The sequence below is a fragment of the Dendropsophus ebraccatus genome, chromosome 1 (genome assembly GCF_027789765.1).
Source record: "Dendropsophus ebraccatus isolate aDenEbr1 chromosome 1, aDenEbr1.pat, whole genome shotgun sequence".
NCBI classification, from domain to species: domain Eukaryota; kingdom Metazoa; phylum Chordata; class Amphibia; order Anura; family Hylidae; genus Dendropsophus; species Dendropsophus ebraccatus.
The window spans coordinates 32,184,408-32,202,468 of record NC_091454.1 but is presented as its reverse complement, the minus strand read 5'-3'; the positions used below and the strand labels follow the sequence as shown (position 1 = coordinate 32,202,468).

At 48.2% G+C, this 18,061-nt stretch overlaps 1 protein-coding gene across 3 annotated transcripts in view; it reads left to right on the top strand.

Annotated features, from left to right (window-relative positions):
- The first annotated feature begins 1,044 nt into the window (after positions 1-1,044).
- The window catches only part of RELL2 (RELT like 2), a 67,149-nt gene continuing 50,132 nt past the window's right edge, over positions 1,045-18,061 (top strand). For 2 of the 3 annotated variants that reach the window (XM_069954028.1, XM_069954012.1), the window contains exon 1: positions 1,045-1,413. The gene's annotated coding sequence lies outside the window, so the exon portion shown is untranslated. Of the gene's footprint in view, positions 1,414-11,555; positions 11,756-18,061 lie in introns of those variants that run through there. The other variant, XM_069954020.1, reaches the window with a different exon arrangement.

Sequence of the window (18,061 nt, the reverse complement as noted above, 5' to 3'; positions counted from 1 at the left end):
AATCATTAAGAAATGGATAATTTTATCTCTGAACCAAACAACTTTTAAAAATGTGTTGACCAGTGTAATCGTTCGATCAAATTATCGCTCAGTGTAAACGGACAATAATTGTGATGTATAACACAGACAATGTCAATAGTTTGATCCTGCAGGTCTTCTGTGTGAGACCCCCACCCACCTCTATGTGTAACTGTAAGAACCGCGGCTGTAATTCACAGCTCGCACATTCACAGCTCGCCAACTAGTTGTAGAAGATGGACTCAATTGTAATTTTGTATTTTATGGTGGAGATTAGAGATGAGCGAACCTCGAGCATGCTGGAGTCCATCCGAACCCGAATGTTCGGCATTTGTTTAGCGGTGGCTGCTGAAGTTGGATAAAGCCCTAAGGCTATGTGGAAAACATGGATATAGTCATTGGCTGTATCCATGTTTTCCAGACAACCTTAGGGCTTTATCCAAGTTCAGCAGCCCCAGCTAATCAAATGCCGAACGATCGGGTTCGGATGGACTTGCTCATGCAAAGTTCGCTCATCTCTAGTGGAGATCAATTACATCGTAGTGTTCTATTGTGTCAAACTCTGGTATATGTTGATATCCAAATTTCTTGCTATAAAGCACTAAAAAAACAGATATAAACTAGATTTTTACATTATGTTAAAAAATACATATTGGACTAGATTTATCAATCTGTCGGAGACAAAAATCTGAAAAATTTTCACCTCAGACAAATGGCAGTCAATCACAGTCCACCTGTCTGAGGCAAAAAGGCGTTTTCTCCCCCCGGAGCCAAAACAGACAGAAAACTGAATTTAGATTGTGGGAACAGATCTAAAAATTGTCAAATCTATGTGAAATGTGGCAAAATCAGCTGACGCTATGTAAGTAAATTAGACAATTATGGGCAAGAAATGGTTTGGTAGTATATGCCTGCATTCTTCCACATGTCCACTAGGCGTCACTAGAGCCCTAAGCTTCTCCTTATTAGGAAAACACTGTCAATGCTATTACAATCGGTGTAATTATTTTATTATACTGCCAGTTACACAAGCTGAGCCTCCAGCAAAGCCCACATCCTGCTCTCAGCACAGCAAGAGTCTATCTAGCCACATGTATAGAGATGCATACAGCTCCTAGTGCACATGCTGATGCATGGGTGTGTTCCAGGGGCTGCACTCCTCTCTGAGCACTCAGCATACAACTTAGAGGGAAGAGGACAATGCCCCTTGAAGTGTAATGTGAGCTGCATCCCCCCTGACATGGCTGCAGGACAGAGCCTTGTGTTTGGAAAGAAAATATTCTCAGGCTTCTTCTCCCTGATGCCTGTTCATTTCAAGGAGCCTCAGCACAAGGAGACATCCAAACAAGGAGCTGAAGATTCCTCCTCTGCCTCCTCTGCTGCTCATCTGACCTGGTAAGAATGTAGCTGGCACCTACTGCCCACTGTATATACAAGTACAATGTCTGGTATTGCTGCCTCATGGAGGGGGAGGGGTACAAATATTGCTAGGAGACACTTTATATATATATATTACACATATAATAAATGTGTGATCAGTTTTTGGGCATTGAATCAAGTCGATCTGTCGAGATGCCTCTGGTTTACTAAGAGAGAGTCGATTCTTTATTGGCTCTTATCTGTCGAAATAGACGTTGCATCGATTTGTCCTGTGATGCTGTGTTAGAAAAACTAAGAATCAGTGTGCAAAATAGATGTTTGACCTTTAAGGATCGGTCCACAGATCTGCCAGGGATATGAGAATATGAAATACATACATATGTGGAAAGGAAGAGATGTTGCAAGACTTTGCTTAGTCTGCTGCCCAAACCCTGTATTTAAAGGGGCTGTTCCAGGATTTTAAAGGGGTACTCCAGCGCGGGGGCACCTTTTTCCTGTGACCGGGGAGGAGGTGGCCGAGGGAAAAGACGTTTACTCACCTCCCTGGTTCCAGCGGCGGGTCCCGCATCGCGGCGCTCCGGTGCCCGGTTCCCGGACGCTTCCGGGTGTCTGACGCGGGCCCGAGACGTGACGTCTCAGGTCCACTCAGCCACTCAGTGAAGGAGGCGGGATCCGTTTCAAGTCCGCTCAGATCCCGCCTCTGTCACTGACTGGCTGAGCGGACCTGAGACGTCACGTCTCGGGCCTGCGTCAGACACCCGGAAGCGGCCGAGCTGGAATCGGGGAGGTGAGTGGACGTCTTTTCCCTCGGCCACCTCCTCTCCGGTCACAGAAAAAAAGTGCCCCCACACTGGAGTACCCCTTTAAGTTATCACCTGTCTTCAACATTAGTATATAGCTGATCTCAGGGGTACATGCTCTCACCCCACCAATGCAGTGTAGTTTCTTGTCCTCTCTTCCCTCCACCTCCTGACACAAAACACTTACCTCTTAGGGTCCATTTACACAGAAAGATTATCTGCCAAAGATTTGAAGCCTGATCTAAAGATACATGGGAGTCCAAGGGGTAAGACCCACATCTAGGGGACCTGTGTAAAGGGAATGTACCACTGGGACGCAGTGGCGAAATTAGAGGGGGGCAAAGGGGGCGGTCGCCCCCGGGCCCACCAAGGCTGGGGGCCCCCCGGGCCGGTCCCCCCCAGTACACTTAAGAGCCGCAGAGGCCGGATGTTAATTAGGCTGCTCTGCCACTTTAAGGCTGCCCGGAAGTAGCGGCCGCTGCACTCAGGACAGACACTGCAGCTTCCTGTCTGTGTGTCTGCTCACTCTATACCAGGGCAGAAGAGACACAGACAGGACCCCCTCCTCACAGCCCGGGCCCCTCCCCCACTCCCTCACTACCTCCTCTGGCTGCTTCCTGCTCTCCTGGATGTCGGGACAGAAGAAGAGGAGGGGCCCAGAGTCCGACTGTGAGGAGAAGAGAGAACTGCACCACATGGCCCCCTCAGAGCTTCCCTGCAATTACAGTAAGTGCTGTGTGTCCTGGGTGCATGGGATGTGTGTGTCCTGGGTGCATGGGATGTGTGTGTGTCCTGGGTGCATGGGATGTGTGTGTGTCCTGGGTGCATGGGATGTGTGTGTGTCCTGGGTGCATGGGATGTGTGTGTGCCCTGGGTGCATGGGATGTGTGTGTCCTGGGTGCATGGGATGTGTGTGTGTCCTGGGTGCATGGGATGTGTGTGTGTCCTGGGTGCATGGGATGTGTGTGTGTCCTGGGTGCATGGGATGTGTGTGTGTCCTGGGAGCATGGGATGTGTGTGTGTCCTGGGTGCATGGGATGTGTGCAATGGCGGATTATAATGTAGGCAGTTTGGGCGGCCGCCCGGGGCCCAAGGCTCCGGGGGGGCCCATGCCTTGCCGCCCACATTATAATGCCGCCCGGGAGGCCCCCTCGCCACTGCACTCTTGTGACCGCAAGCATTGTTTTGCTTGCGGTCACAAGAGTCTCCGGCTGCCTTGGGCTGATGCGCGGCTGCCGGGGGTGTCCCGTCCTCTCCCCGGCAGCGCGCTCATCACACAGCTCCTAGTGCCGCCTGGGGCCCTGACTTCCGGTACTGGGAGCACACGTACCGGAAGGCAGGGCCCAGGCGGCACTAGGAGCTGTGTGATGCGCGCTCGCTGCCGGGGAGAGGACCGGACACCCCCGGCAGCCGCGCATCAGACGGAGAGAGGATCGACGGGGGAACGCAGGGTAGGTGAGTTGTATTTTGTTATTTTTGTGTTATTTACTCACTGGGGGGCATCATTAAAGGGGGGGAGAGGGGGGCCAGCTATAAGGGGGAGGGGGACCATCTATAAGGGGGGGGGAGAGGGGGGCCAGCTATAAGGGGGGGGAGAGGGGGACCATCTATAAGGGGGGGGGGAGAGGGGGACCATCTATAAGGGGGGGGGGAGAGGGGGACCATCTATAAGGGGGGAAAGAGGGGGACCAGCTATAAGGGGGGAGAGGTGGACCAGCTATAAGGGGGGGAAAGAGGGAGACCATCTATAAAGGGAGGGGGCAGAGGGGGACCATCTATAAGGGGGGAAAGAGGGGGACCATCTATAAGGGGGGAAAGAGGGGGACCATCTATAAGGGGGGAAAGAGGGGGACCATCTATAAAGGGAGAGGGGGACCATCTATAAGGGGGGGAAAGAGGGGGGCCATCTATAAGGGGGGGAAAGAGGGGGACCATCTGTAAGGGGGGAAAGAGGGGGACCATCTATAAAGAGGGAAGAGGGGGACCATCTATAAAGGGGGAAAGAGGGGGACCATCTATAAAGGGGGAAAGAGGGGGACCATCTATAAGGGGGGAAAGAGGGGGACCATCTATAAGGGGGGAAAGAGGGGGACCATCTATAAGGGGGGGAAAGAGGGGGGCCATCTATAAGGGGGGGAAAGAGGGGGACCATCTGTAAGGGGGGAAAGAGGGGGACCATCTATAAAGAGGGAAGAGGGGGACCATCTATAAAGGGGGAAAGAGGGGGACCATCTATAAGGGGGGAAAGAGGGGGACCATCTATAAGGGGGAAGAGGGGGACCATCTATAGAGGGGGAAAGAGGGGGACCATCTATAGAGGGGGAAAGAGGGGGACCATCTATAGAGGGGGAAAGAGGGGGACCATCTATAAGGGGGGGAAAGAGGGGGGGCCATCTATAAGGGGGGGAAAGAGGGGGACCATCTGTAAGGGGGGAAAGAGGGGGACCATCTATAAAGAGGGAAGAGGGGGACCATCTATAAAGGGGGAAAGAGGGGGACCATCTATAAGGGGGGAAGAGGGGGACCATCTATAAAGGGGGAAAGAGGGGGACCATCTATAGAGGGGGAAAGAGGGGGACCATCTATAGAGGGGGAAAGAGGGGGACCATCTATAAAGGGGGAAAGAGGGGGACCATCTATAGAGGGGGAAAGAGGGGGACCATCTATAGAGGGGGAAAGAGGGGGACCAGCTATAAAGAGGGGGACCATCTATAAAGGGGGAAAGAGGGGGACCATCTATAGAGGGGGAAAGAGGGGGACCATCTATAAGGGGGGAAAGAGGGGGACCAGCTATAAAGAGGGAAGAGGGGGACCATCTATAGAGGGGGAAAGAGGGGGACCATCTATAGAGGGGGAAATAGGGAGACCATCTATAAGGGGGAAAGAGGGGGACCATCTATAAGGGGGGGGAAGAGGGGGACCATCTATAAAGAGGGAAAGAGGGGACCATCTATAAAGAGGGAAAGAGGGGGACCATCTATAAAGGGGGAAAGAGGGGGACCATCTATAAGGGGGGAAAGAGGGGACCATCTATAAAGGGGGAAAGAGGGGGACCATCTATAAAGAGGGAAAGAGGGGGACCATCTATAAAGGGGGAAAGAGGGGGACCATCTATAAAGGGGGAAAGAGGGGGACCATCTATAAGGGGGGAAAGAGGGGGACCATCTATAGAGAGGGAAAGAGGGGGACCATCTATAAAGGGGGAAAGAGGGGGACCATCTATAAAGGGGGAAAGAGGGGGACCATCTATAAAGGGGGAAAGAGGGGGGGCCATCTATAGAGGGGGGAAAGAGGGGGACCATCTATAAGGGGGGAAAGAGGGGGACCATCTATAAGGGGGGAAAGAGGGGGACCATCTATAGAGAGGGAAAGAGGGGGACCATCTATAAGGGGGAAAGAGGGGGTCCATCTATAAAGGGGGAAAGAGGGGGGCCATCTATAGAGGGGGGAAAGAGGGGGACCATCTATAAGGGGGGAAAGAGGGGGACCATCTATAAGGGGGGAAAGAGGGGGGACCATCTATAAGGGGGGAAAGAGGGGGACCATCTATAGGGGGGGAAAGAGGGAGACCATCTATAAAGGGGGACTATCTCCTATAGGATTGGCACCCTCCTCTCCTGACATCCTCTGTGCTGCTGGGACCTCCCCTATAGATCAGCACCCTCCTCTCCTGACATCCTCTGTGCTGCTCGGACCTCTCCTATAAGATCAGCACCCTCTTCTCCTGACATCCTCTGTGCTGCTTGGACCACTCCTATAAGATCAGCACCCTCCTCTCCTGACATCCTCTGTGCTGCTGTGACCTTGGGGGGGGGGGGCAACATCAGGGGACCAGGTGAGGTGGCGATATGTTTATTGGGGGCAGTGGAGGTGGGGTGGGCAATGCTTACTGGGGGTAGCAGCAAGGGACCAAACATTATGTTTATTGGGGCCAGCAGGGAGGGGGGGCAGGCAGGCAGTGTTTATTGGGGACAGTGTGGGGGGGGGGAAAGGAAAGATTATAATGTGGGCGAATTGACTGGAGGGGGGGGGCAGGTTGGGTGGACAGTCCGGGGCCCAGGGTACATTTAATCCGCCACTGGATGTGTGTGTGTCCCGGGTGCATGGGATGTGTGTGTGTCCCGGGTGCATGGGATGTGTGTGTGTGTCCCTGGGTGTATGTAATGTGATGTAAGAAGAGATAAGTAAAACTTAGTGTTTAAGGCTATGTTCACACTACATACAGTAAGTTCTGTAGTAATCATGGCCGTTGTAACAATGGCCGTGATTTCTACGGAACTTATGTAGTACTGCCTTCTGAGGAATCCCGGCTGGAGTGTATACACATAGGTAGAGTTTATTTAGTAGTGTTCTCAAACCTGTGACAAAACTACAGCTCCCATCATGCCCTTCTGGCAGGAGATAGTGGGGATTGTAGTTTAGGAACAGCAGGAGGGTCACATGTTGGAGAATACTTTACTAAATAAACTGTACCCCTAAATCATTGCTTCCTAACAGTGGCTCCTGAGCTGTTACCAAACTAAAACTCTCATCATGTCCTGCCACCAGGGTACAATGGGAGTTGTAGTTTTGCCACTGTTAGGGAAACCATAATTTAGGAGGGAGGTTTATTTAGTATAGTGTTCTCCAACATGTGACCCTTCAGTCGCTACAAGACTAGAACTCCCATCATGTCCTGACATAATGGAGGTTGTAGTTAAGGAACAGCTGAGGAGACACTGGTTGGAAAACAATGATTTAGGAGGTCAGTAGTAAAGTACATTAGAGGGGACAGTGGTACAGTACATTAGAGGGGACAGTGGTACAGTACATTAGAGGGGACAGTGGTACAGTACATGAGAGGGGACAGTGGTACAGTACATGAGAGAGGACAGTGGTACAGTACATTAGAGAGGACAGTGGTACAGTACATTAGAGGACAGTGGTACAATACATTAGAGAGGACAGTGGTACAGTACATTAGAGAGGACAGTGGTACAGTACATTAGAGGACAGTGGTACAGTACATTAGATGACAGTGGTACAGTACATTAGAGGACAGTGGTACAGTACATTAGAGGTCAGTGGCACAGTACATTAGAGGGGACAGTGGTACAGTACATTAGAGGAGACAGTGGTACAGTACATTAGAGGACAGTGGTACAATACATTAGAGAGGACAGTGGTACAGTACATTAGAGAGGACAGTGGTACAGTACATTAGAGAGGACAGTGGTACAGTACATTAGAGGACAGTGGTACAGTACATTAGAGGACAGTGGTACAGTACATTAGAGGTCAGTGGCACAGTACATTAGAGGGGACAGTGGTACAGTATATTAGAGAGGACAGTGGTACAGTACATTAGAGAGGACAGTGGTACAATACATTAGAGGGGACAGTGGTACAATACATTAGAGGGGACAGTGGTACAGTACATTAGAGGGGACAGTGGTACAGTACATTAGAGGGGACAGTGGTACAGTACATTAGAGGGGACAGTGGTACAGTACATTAGAGGGGACAGTGGTACAGTACATTAGAGGGGACAGTGGTACAGTACATTAGAGGGGACAGTGGTACAGTACATGAGAGAGGACAGTGGTATGGTACATTACAGGGGGCAGTGGTACAGTACATTGGAGGGCAGTAGTAATATCGTTTATTAGGTAGGCAGTGGCAAACTACATTGTGGGCACAGTATAATACGGGGACAGTGGCACTATTTAATATAAAAACAGTTCATAAGAGGCACAGTTTATACAGGGGGGCGGTGGTACAGTTCATTAGGACAAAGGGGTACCATTTATTTAGCACAAAGGGGGGGGGCTAACTGCAGATGGAGGCACAAAGTGGGGGCCCAACTAGTGTTGAGGGCATAAGGGGGGGGGGGGCTAACTACAGAGGGCAAAGAGAGGGAACACAACTACAGATGAGGCATGAAGAGGATGTCTTACTACAGATGAGGACACAATGATGGATCCTAACTACAGATACAGGCATAAAGAAGGGATCTAAGTATAGAAAGAAGCACAGAAAAGGAAAAATGACTACATATTGGTCTTCAAAGAAGTCTCTGTTACTGTTTAAGGGCACTATGATGGAGAGTTTGTATAGAGGTGGTTAAAGGTGCTGTAAAAGTAAGGTCCTGAAGATGATTGTCTGGCAGATACTGCTGTGATGATTTGTGGTTAGAAGAGTCTTCACAATGAAAAAGAAAAGGAAACCTGACCCACTCTCATTAGAGAAGACGTCACCTGTGAGTCACTGGATGTGTCTGCACTTTACTTACACCTCTATTTGTTTGGGGTCTACTGAGGTTCCCTATGGGTAACATAATAGGTTGGGGGCCCACTCAGACTCACTCGCCCCCCCTAGGCTGAACCCCTAGCTACGCCCCTGCTGGGACGTCATTTTTCAGTGCAAGGTGCCCGTCCATTACTGAGCGCTGCCCGGGCATGAAGCACTGGGGGCCACGTCACAGAGGGGAGAGGGTTTCGTTACACTGGGGGCAGGTGGTCCGTCCACAGTGCTTCATGCCTGGCTGGTGCTCGGTAACAGACCGGCGCCGTGTGCCGGAAACGCACGGCGGTTAATAAAAAGGACTCCAGCACCAGCATCCCTGCGTCAGCCTGTTCATGTGAAAAACGAAAAAGCTATGTGTTACATGCAGCAGCAGCTTTATATCCCAGGAAATGAAGTTTAATCCCCCGACGCATGGCAGGCAGAGGGGCAGCAGGTAGTCATCTGTGCTGCTGCCTGCCCGTGTCTAGTCACCGCTCTCCCAGTCAGCGTGCTCGGTAGGCCTGAGTGACAGGGAGAGGCGCCAATAACGGGCCTTTCTGTCTGTCACTCATCCCTGCCAAGTGCGCTGACTGGGAGACACTAGACATGGCTGGGAGCCGCCCAGATGACTACCTGCTGCCCCTCTGCCTGCCGTGCACCTGGGGAATAAACTTTATTAGTTGAACCAGTGGTGTTTTCTGACTGATATTTACCCACCTCATATCTGCCATTATAACAGGATGTCGGTAAATTCACACTGAATAGATTTTCATAATTAGCATATAAGGTGTTATTTTGCTCTTATCACCTATTCACACCCACACCTGTATCTATATCTGGCCTCCCATAACCCCTTGCTTCCTAGATACAGCAGGTGATGTAAAACAGCCCACACAGCCACTTTCTTAGGGTCCTTTTACACGCAAAGATATCTGACAGATTATTTAGCAGATTTTTGAAGTTAAAGCCAGGAACAGCCTATAAACAGAGAACAGGTCATAAAGGAAAGACTGAGATTTCTCCTCTTTTCAAATCCATTCCTGGCGTATAAAAAATAATCTGTTGCAGTCTGATCAGTATCTTGAGATGGGGGTAACACTTTAAATAAATCGTACATAACCTGGACTCATGGCGGTCTGCCATTTTGATGCTGCCCAGCTGGGGTAACCCCCATTCAGTTAACAGTATTATCACTATTGATTTTATTTATATTTTTTTATTAATTTGAATTTTTTTTTTATACATTTTAAATTATTGCAATTTCCTATCGTCCCCAGTTTAGGAAATTACTTGATTTGCAGTTTACATGTAAGGTAAAGTTTAACCAAAAATAAAATGTATCCCCTATGCTCAGTTTGGCTATGTTCACGCATAGTATTTCCGTCAGTCTTTTGGTCGGTCATTTTTCAACTAAAATCAGGAGTTGTTCTGGTAGGGCAAAATTATAATGAAAAGATTTGCACAGTTTTTGTGTTTTCAATTCACTCTTGGTTTTGGTTTGAAAAAAGACTGATGGAAATACTACGTGTGAACATAGCCTATAGATGATAAATAGCTAATGAGTGGGGGTCTGGGGGAGCAGAGTAGGTACCATCTGCAGAATTCCTTTTAAGGCATCATATAGATAACCTACAAAAATTTGCAAAGCTTCTTCCAAATACTATCCTTGGGGTGGGTTCACACTACGGAATCCGCACAGATAAGTTCTGGCGGATTCCGTCGCTTGTACCTGATCATGGCTGTGCGCCTCTCCACCCGTGCCATAGACAGCATTCTATGGCCGGGCAGATTCTGCCTTCCGCCAAAAGAACTGACATGTCAATTCTTTCGACGGACAGTGGAAGCGGCCCGGCCATAGAATGCTGTCTATGGAGCAGGTGGAGAGGTGCGCGGCCATGAGCGACGGAATCTGAACTTATCCGCGTGGATTCTGTAGTGTGAATCCACCCTAACTTTTGAAACTCAGTGCAATGAATGGCTGGTGGTGCTTCTGAGTCTTGCATCTTCATAGTTAACATAGCCACAGTGTCTCGTCCATGTGTGGTGGTGTTTGGTACTACAGCTTGTCTCCTAATGAAGAATTACTGTGGCCCCATCATTATGCTGACCTGGGGGTCAATTTTTTCACTGGTCTCCTTGAGTTCAGTGATTGTTGTGTTTTGTTGGTTGATTTGTCATTGCCCCAACTAGCAAAAATCCTGCTCCACACTGACGAGGGGCAAATACCCCAAAACAGCTGTCTGTTGATGGATGCCTGCCTTGGCGAGCCCTTGTCATGTCGCATACTCGCATCCAAGTTAGACTTTGACACCAAAGGGGCCACCCTGGTGTTTCCCTATTTATGTTCTAATACTCGCAACTGAGTGGGACTTAAGGGGCTATCTATCAGGGTGGTGTGGTGCTCTCCCTATCTGGAGGCACCCCGTGGCAACAGGCTATAGATATTTGGCTATTCCCATGTTTTGAGACTCACAACCGAGGCTCCACAGACTCCTTTTTTGCATATTTAAAATTTGGGGGGCATCAGTGGAGACTCTTGATTGAGTACTTCATTAGAATTTTTCACTGGTCTCCCTGAGTTCAGTGATTGCTGTGTTTTGTTGGTTCAGTTATTTTCTTCTTAAGTACTCCGTTAGGGGAAAGGTCTAAAGGGGATTCATTCAATATTTGCCAATACACTAACAATATTCTTTCCATTGTTTGCATTGCCTCCTGATGGGGAATCTATCGCTCTGTGGCTGTCACTTCATAGACTTCTACCGTTCGGTAATAAAGTGCTCCTGCGGCTTGTTTGCAGTGATGAGTCACATCCATCTAGTATTCCTATGGAGTAATTGCCAGCCGTACAGACAGCGATGCGACTTGATGAAGTGACGGGCTGCTTCAGTGTGATTGTAGAATGATAGAGTATAGAGAATACTGTGACCAGTCACTAGCCACCCCCTCTATGTGTGCAGCTATTATGCAGCCAACCTTATACAAGGACACGCGTCTCTTTATACTCAAATCCACCCTGCCCGTCCATGGTACCAAGATGATCTACTGTATGTTCCCTATCTGAGACTGGGAGAGACGGCAGGATCAGGAGGAAGGAGGGAGCACAACCCCTCCTCTTTCTCTATCAGGCCTGCAGCTGCCACACGTACAGCTCGCAGCTATGTGACCCTTCCGGAGAGATGGGATTGCCTACAGAGTTTAGATGGGAACATTCCCAAATCGGTCCTTGGAGGTGCGGATGCGGCTGGGTTGCTAGGAGACGGTGACGGGAAGCATCTTTGTTGTCAGGTATCCATGTAAGTAAGATGCAGCAGGGATATATACCTAATAACTGCAGTATATGGGAGATGACATGACATATATCCTGGGCAGATGCCACAGTGCATGGCAAACAGCACCTGAGCCATGAATTATTGAGCTGGATGTGATAGAATAATGCAGAGACGCCGTCAAGGGCACCGCTGGTGTGAAGGACACTGGCGGATCCAGAGATGCTGGTATACGGAGGAAGATTATTATTATAATATACATCATCTCCTCTCTGCCGCAGCGGGTGCTCATCTGAATATTTTGGAGACATGCGGTTACGGTCTGTGACCCTGTAGTTAGTTCTGTGTCCTCTTAGTAAACCTGTCAGACTGGTTATCTATTGTGGACATAGACAGCAGGATAAATAGAGCGGGAACTCCTGGTCTATTGGAATGTGTGTGGGTAGAGGGGGGACCATAGACAGGTATAGAGTACACAAGTTTGCTGGGAATGAAGCTAGCCATAGACTTGATGTTGATGGGTGACCGGCCTGACAGTATTTCGTTGGCAGATGTCATCATTTCATAACATTAAATGTAACATTGTAACCCAAAAGTCATATGGTAATTACACAATTCCCCAAACATTTAGTAGGAATAATATTGGACCATTGTCACGGGTGGTAGCTACCTTATAATACATATAGTGCATCGTACTCCAGTGTATCTGTGTAATGGTATTGGCATTTGCCTCACCAGTGCCATTACCCCCCCCCCCCCCATTCCATTCCTTTAAATTGGCTGCTTCCATGGATAACTGACTGCAAGTTAACCAAAGGCTACTAAGTTATATAGACATCCTCTTTTTATATCCATATAATTGCAATTAAAATCCTGTAAGTGTGAACACCCTACAAAAAGGTTAGATCTTAGAACCCCATTACACGGTACAATTATCATGCGAAAAATCGTTATATAGTTCAAATTTAAACAATAATCGTTCTGTGTAATTGCAAATAACGATCAAAAAAATCGTTTGTATGTAGTTGATTTAGATATCAACCTGAAATTATTGTTAATCGTTCGCTAATTGTTCGCTGTAATTCCACATTTGTTCGCTCAAGTTCCGCATTTGTTCACTAATCGTTCAGTGTAATTGCACATTGTCCATTGTTTTTCTGGGGTCAGATGGAGTAAACGATCATAGTAACGATCGCAATAACGATTGTAACTAACGACTACTTGGATAGGTACTGTGTAATACCTCATTTCCCCTGTAGTGGCACTGCAGGGAAATTAAACACTTGCTGTCAGGTTTCCCTACAATTGTGGGAGAACTTTGTCTTCTGCTTTTCAAATGACTTGAACCTAAATGGATAACCCCTTTTAAGAGCATCTCTTACAAATACCTGTTTTACAGATCTGATATGACACCTGGACAACTCTAAGACCTCTGCTACCTCATGATTTTGTATAGATGTGAATAGAGAATTTTTCTTACAGATGCACCTAGAATATCAAAGGAAAAAAGATGATGTTTCATCTGATGCCATATTACTGTAGGTGCCAATATGGAGATATCATACAGTTCCTATGATTCTATAATGGAACCGTCGGCTCTGTTCTACACTGTTTCAAATTGACTTAAAAACAGTGTTAAATAAATGACATGTTATACAGATATAACATTGCTTTGATCTGAAGTCCGATGCTTGCATAGTGTCAGGGTAGAACCCATGTACTCTTCTTTTCATACTCTCCGTGCCCTGTCCCCACTGCTACTTCCTTGTTGTCTTGGTAAAGTGTGCCAGCCAATCAGTGATTGAGGCAGGAGACTGCTGCAGCTGGTTATTCCTGGGGAATATTCTCAGGGGAAGGAGCTAGTAGTGAAGACTGGACACCAGGAGCATCGGTGAGACCAGGGAGATGTGAGTACGGGTAATTTTTTTGTTTTAATATTGCGCATCAGTTTTAAAATACTGATCAAATACAGAAGTGTGAATGAGGCTTTACAAACTGTAATGTGACAAATGAGCTGAAGACTGAACCTTGTGAGAGAATCACCTCTGGTCAGAATAGCTTTTAAAAGAGATGTCTGGCAAAAAAATTAGTGAAAGTATTATATTACCTCGCAAAAGTTATACAAATCACCAATATACACTTACAGGAAATGCACATAAAGTGCTTCTTTCCCTGCACTTACTACTGCATCAAGGCTTCACTTCCTGGATAAAATGGTGATGTCACAACCCGACTCCCAGAGCTGTGCGGGCTGTGGCTGCTGGAGAGGACTATGGCAGGGGGACACTGAGGGACACAGGGAACTGGAGGGACACTGAGCATCCCTCTGCCATCATCCTCTCCAGCAGCAACAGCCCGCACAGCTCTGGGAGTCGGGTCGTGACATCACCATTTTATCCAGGAAGTGACATCACCATTATATCCAGGAAGTGACATCACCATGTTATCCAGGAAGTGACATCACCATGTTATCCAGGAAGTGAAGCCTTGATGCAGTAGTAAGTGCAGGGAAAAAAGCACTTTATAAGCATTTCCCATAATAAGTGTATATCGGTGATTTGTATAACTTTGAGGGGGCAATACAATAATTTAATAAAAATTTTCGCCGGACTTCTTCTTTAATACCAAACAAAAAGATTTTTAACTGATTTGAAGAGCTCCTTACTTCCTTACTAGTATATAATCACTCCTGTTTCTCATAGAAAATGGAAGGATTACCCCAAACCATGTGCCAGGTGTCCCTGAGATATCTCACCTTATACTCATCTCTCCCCTTTCATTCCAGGATATATAGCTTTCCTAAGCTGTTCTCATATAATGAAATCTTGTCAGACAGACAGAAAATCATAGATCTTACAGCTTGGGAAAATCTCCTTTGTGATTATATAATCCTCTTGTTTCATCATAGGAAGAGGAAGACTCAGATAGCATGTGCGGATCTATTTCATTATATTGACAGGGGAGGTCAGAGGTGTGAAGGCTTCAGGCAGCTCTATAGACTGCTTTATATAGCTTATAACATATTTTGCAGCTGGGTTGTATTGTTCAAATCAATTTGCAAATGTTTCCCGGAATTCTTGTTGTTATTGCCATTTGTTCAATTATTTATAAAACACCAACAGAATCCGTATCTGGAATGACAGATGAGCTGCAACAAATCACATGGCAATTATGAGTTCACAAACAATAGAAAAGGCTCAGAAAGCCAGGAAGCTTCTAGTTTCTTTGTTTTGCTTATTTACTGATATAATGATACTACATATACAAGTCATTGTGATTCATTGGTAGATAGACAAGCAGTGTAGGCCGCTATGAGGCATGGTCACACACATTGCAGTAGTGTGTTCATTGAAATTTCTAATGGTGCTTTTACACAGACAGATTTATCTGACAGATTTTTTAAGCCAAAGCCACGAACAGACTATAAACAGAGAACATCATAAAGGAAAGACTGAAATTTCTCCACTTTTCAAATCCATTACTGGCCTTGGCTTCCAGAATCTGTCAGATAAATCTGCCTGTGTAAACGCACCATAAGTACTGCAGTTTGTGAATGCAGCTTTAGGTCCGGCCTAGTTTGCCCTTTTTTTGTAGCGATAAAAACTGCAGGCCAAAGCAATACGCTAAGGGCCTCATCACACAGTCTGATCACCAATGCTAGATTGGCGCTTGTTTACTGAGCCTATTACACGGCTCCATTATCTTGCTGTAAGGGCTGCACGGACATTATTAGCGATGTCTGTGCAGCCCTTGCCTTTAGTATAAAATAATAAAGTTTGTACATACCTGTTCACACTCCCCGATGCTCCCTCCTCTGTATTTTCCTGGCTTCTCCCCACAGCCGCTGTGAGAACTGCAGAGCCGGTCTCTGATGTGACAGACCGCTCAGCCAATCACTGACTACGGCATTTTGTGGTTTCGTGTGCAGGCATTACTTACAACATGCACCTGTGCCCTTCTATATGTACTTCTATACCTTCTAGAGCAGGGGTGGGGAACCTCCGGCCCGCGGGCCGCATCCGGCCCCTGAGACCTCCCGATGCGGCCCGCGGCCCACAGCTCCCCTGTGACACGCGCTGCTCTGGAGGAGGAAGGAGCCGGCGCACACAGCATCCTCCGGTGTCTGTGACAGCTGCCGTGCTGTCTGTGTCGGCTCCTTCCTCCTCCAGAGCGGCGCATGTCTTCAGTCTCCTGCGGGCTGCGTGCGATGACGTCATTTCATCGCGCGCCGCCTGCAGGAGAAGACCGGCACAGAGGACCTGGGAGAGAAGAGGACCTGGGCAGCGTGGGAGCGGAGGTAAGGTGAGTGGGATGTTTATTTTTTTTTATTTGGGGGTTAAATAGGCTACCAGGGACATGACTGATGGGGGGGATAACTAGGCTACCAGGGACATGACTGATGGGGGTTAACTAGTCCACCAGGGACATGACTGATGGGGGGGGGGATAACTAGGCTACCAGGGACATGACTGTTGGGGGGGGGGGGGGGGTAACTAGGCCACAAGGGACAAGACTGTTGGGGGTTAACTGGTCCACCAGGGACATGACTGTTGGGTGTTTACTGGTCCACCAGGGACATGACTGTTGGGGGTTAACTGGTCCACCAGAGACATGACTGTTGGGGGTTAACTAGGCTACCAGGGACATGCCTGATGGGGGGGATAACTAGGCCACCAGGGACATGCCTGATAGGGGTTAACTAGGCTACCAGGAACATGACTGTTGGGGGTTAACTGGTCCACCAGGGACATGCCTGATGGGGGTTAACTAGGCTACCAGGGACATGACTGGGGGGGTTAACTAGGCTACCAGGGACAGGCCTGATGGGGGTTAACTAGGCCACCAGGGACATGACTGTTGGGGGTTAACTAGGCCACCAGGGACAGGCCTGAAGGGGGGTTAACTAGGCTACCAGGGACATGCCTGATGGGGGGTTAACTAGGCTACCAGGGACATGAATGAGGGATTAACTAGGCTACCAGGGACATGACTGATGTGGGTTAACTAGGCTATCAGGGATATGCCTGATGGGGGTTAAATAGGCCACCAGGGACATGCCTGATGGGGGTTAACTAGGCTACCAGGGACATGACTGATGTGGGTTAACTAGGCTACCAGGGACATGACTGATGTGGGTTAACTAGGCTACCAGGGACATGCCTGATGGGGGTTAACTAGGCTACCAGGGACATGCCTGATGGGGGTTAACTAGGCTACCAGGGACAGGCCTGATGGGGGTTAACTAGGCCACCAGGGACATGACTGATGGGGGGGATAACTAGGCTACCAGGGACATGGCTGGGGGGTTAACTAGGCTACCAGGGACATGACTGATGGGGGTTAACTAGGCTACCAGGGACATGGCCGGGGGTTAACTACAATAGCAGGGGCACTAGGGGAACAATACCTTGCCTTGCCCTGGGTGCTGCAAACCCCCGCTACTAACTGCCGCGCACGGTATGCGGCCCTCGAATGATTTTATTAATGCCCGACCGGCCCTCGACATGGAAAAGGTTCCCCACCCCTGTTCTAGAGGGAGGAAATAAGGTGCTAGACAGCAGAACTGGAGGAGGGCAAATTTGCATATTTAATTTCTTTGCAGGGTTGACTGGCAGCCTTTATATTACTGTTCTCTCCAATGACTCTGTACCCCCCCCCCCCCCCCCAAAAAAAAAAGTTCTAGTACCATTTAGAGGGATCTATATAAGCTATATTACAAATAGTGTACAGTGAATTCAGCTTCTCTACAACCTGAAGAAATCTCTAAAACGCAGATGAAAGACAATACGTTTTGGGTCTGACCACAACAGTCCTCACGAGGCCCATAAAACAGCCAGCTGAGAGCCGTGCGGATTACTTACTGCCCCATACCAATTTCTCAGAGGGTCTTGGTCAGATAATGTAAGTGTTAAGTTTTTTTTTTCTTTATCTTCACTCTGCTTTCTGTCACTGAATGGAAACTTTTTACTCAGAAGATAATGATCTGCCCTGGTCGTGATAGCACAACTTGTTACAAGAAGAGCTCCAGTAACTGGAAACAACCTACCACCTAGGAGCATGATATACCATAACAAGAGGTAAACTGATCCCATTCACTCCATTATATGTGCGAGGCAGAAGATGCGCGGAAGCGTGAAACGGTCATAGCTCTGTTAGTGGAACACTATTGGCTGTAGGCCCTATTATTCCCTGAAATAAAGGACCGTTTTACCCGTGGATTGGGAGTGCTGCCACTCTTCTTTCCTAGGATACTGATCCCAATAAAGGCACCGATGTTCGAATAGTCGAATATCGAGTATTCAATCTCATTATAGTCTATGGGGAAAAAAATTG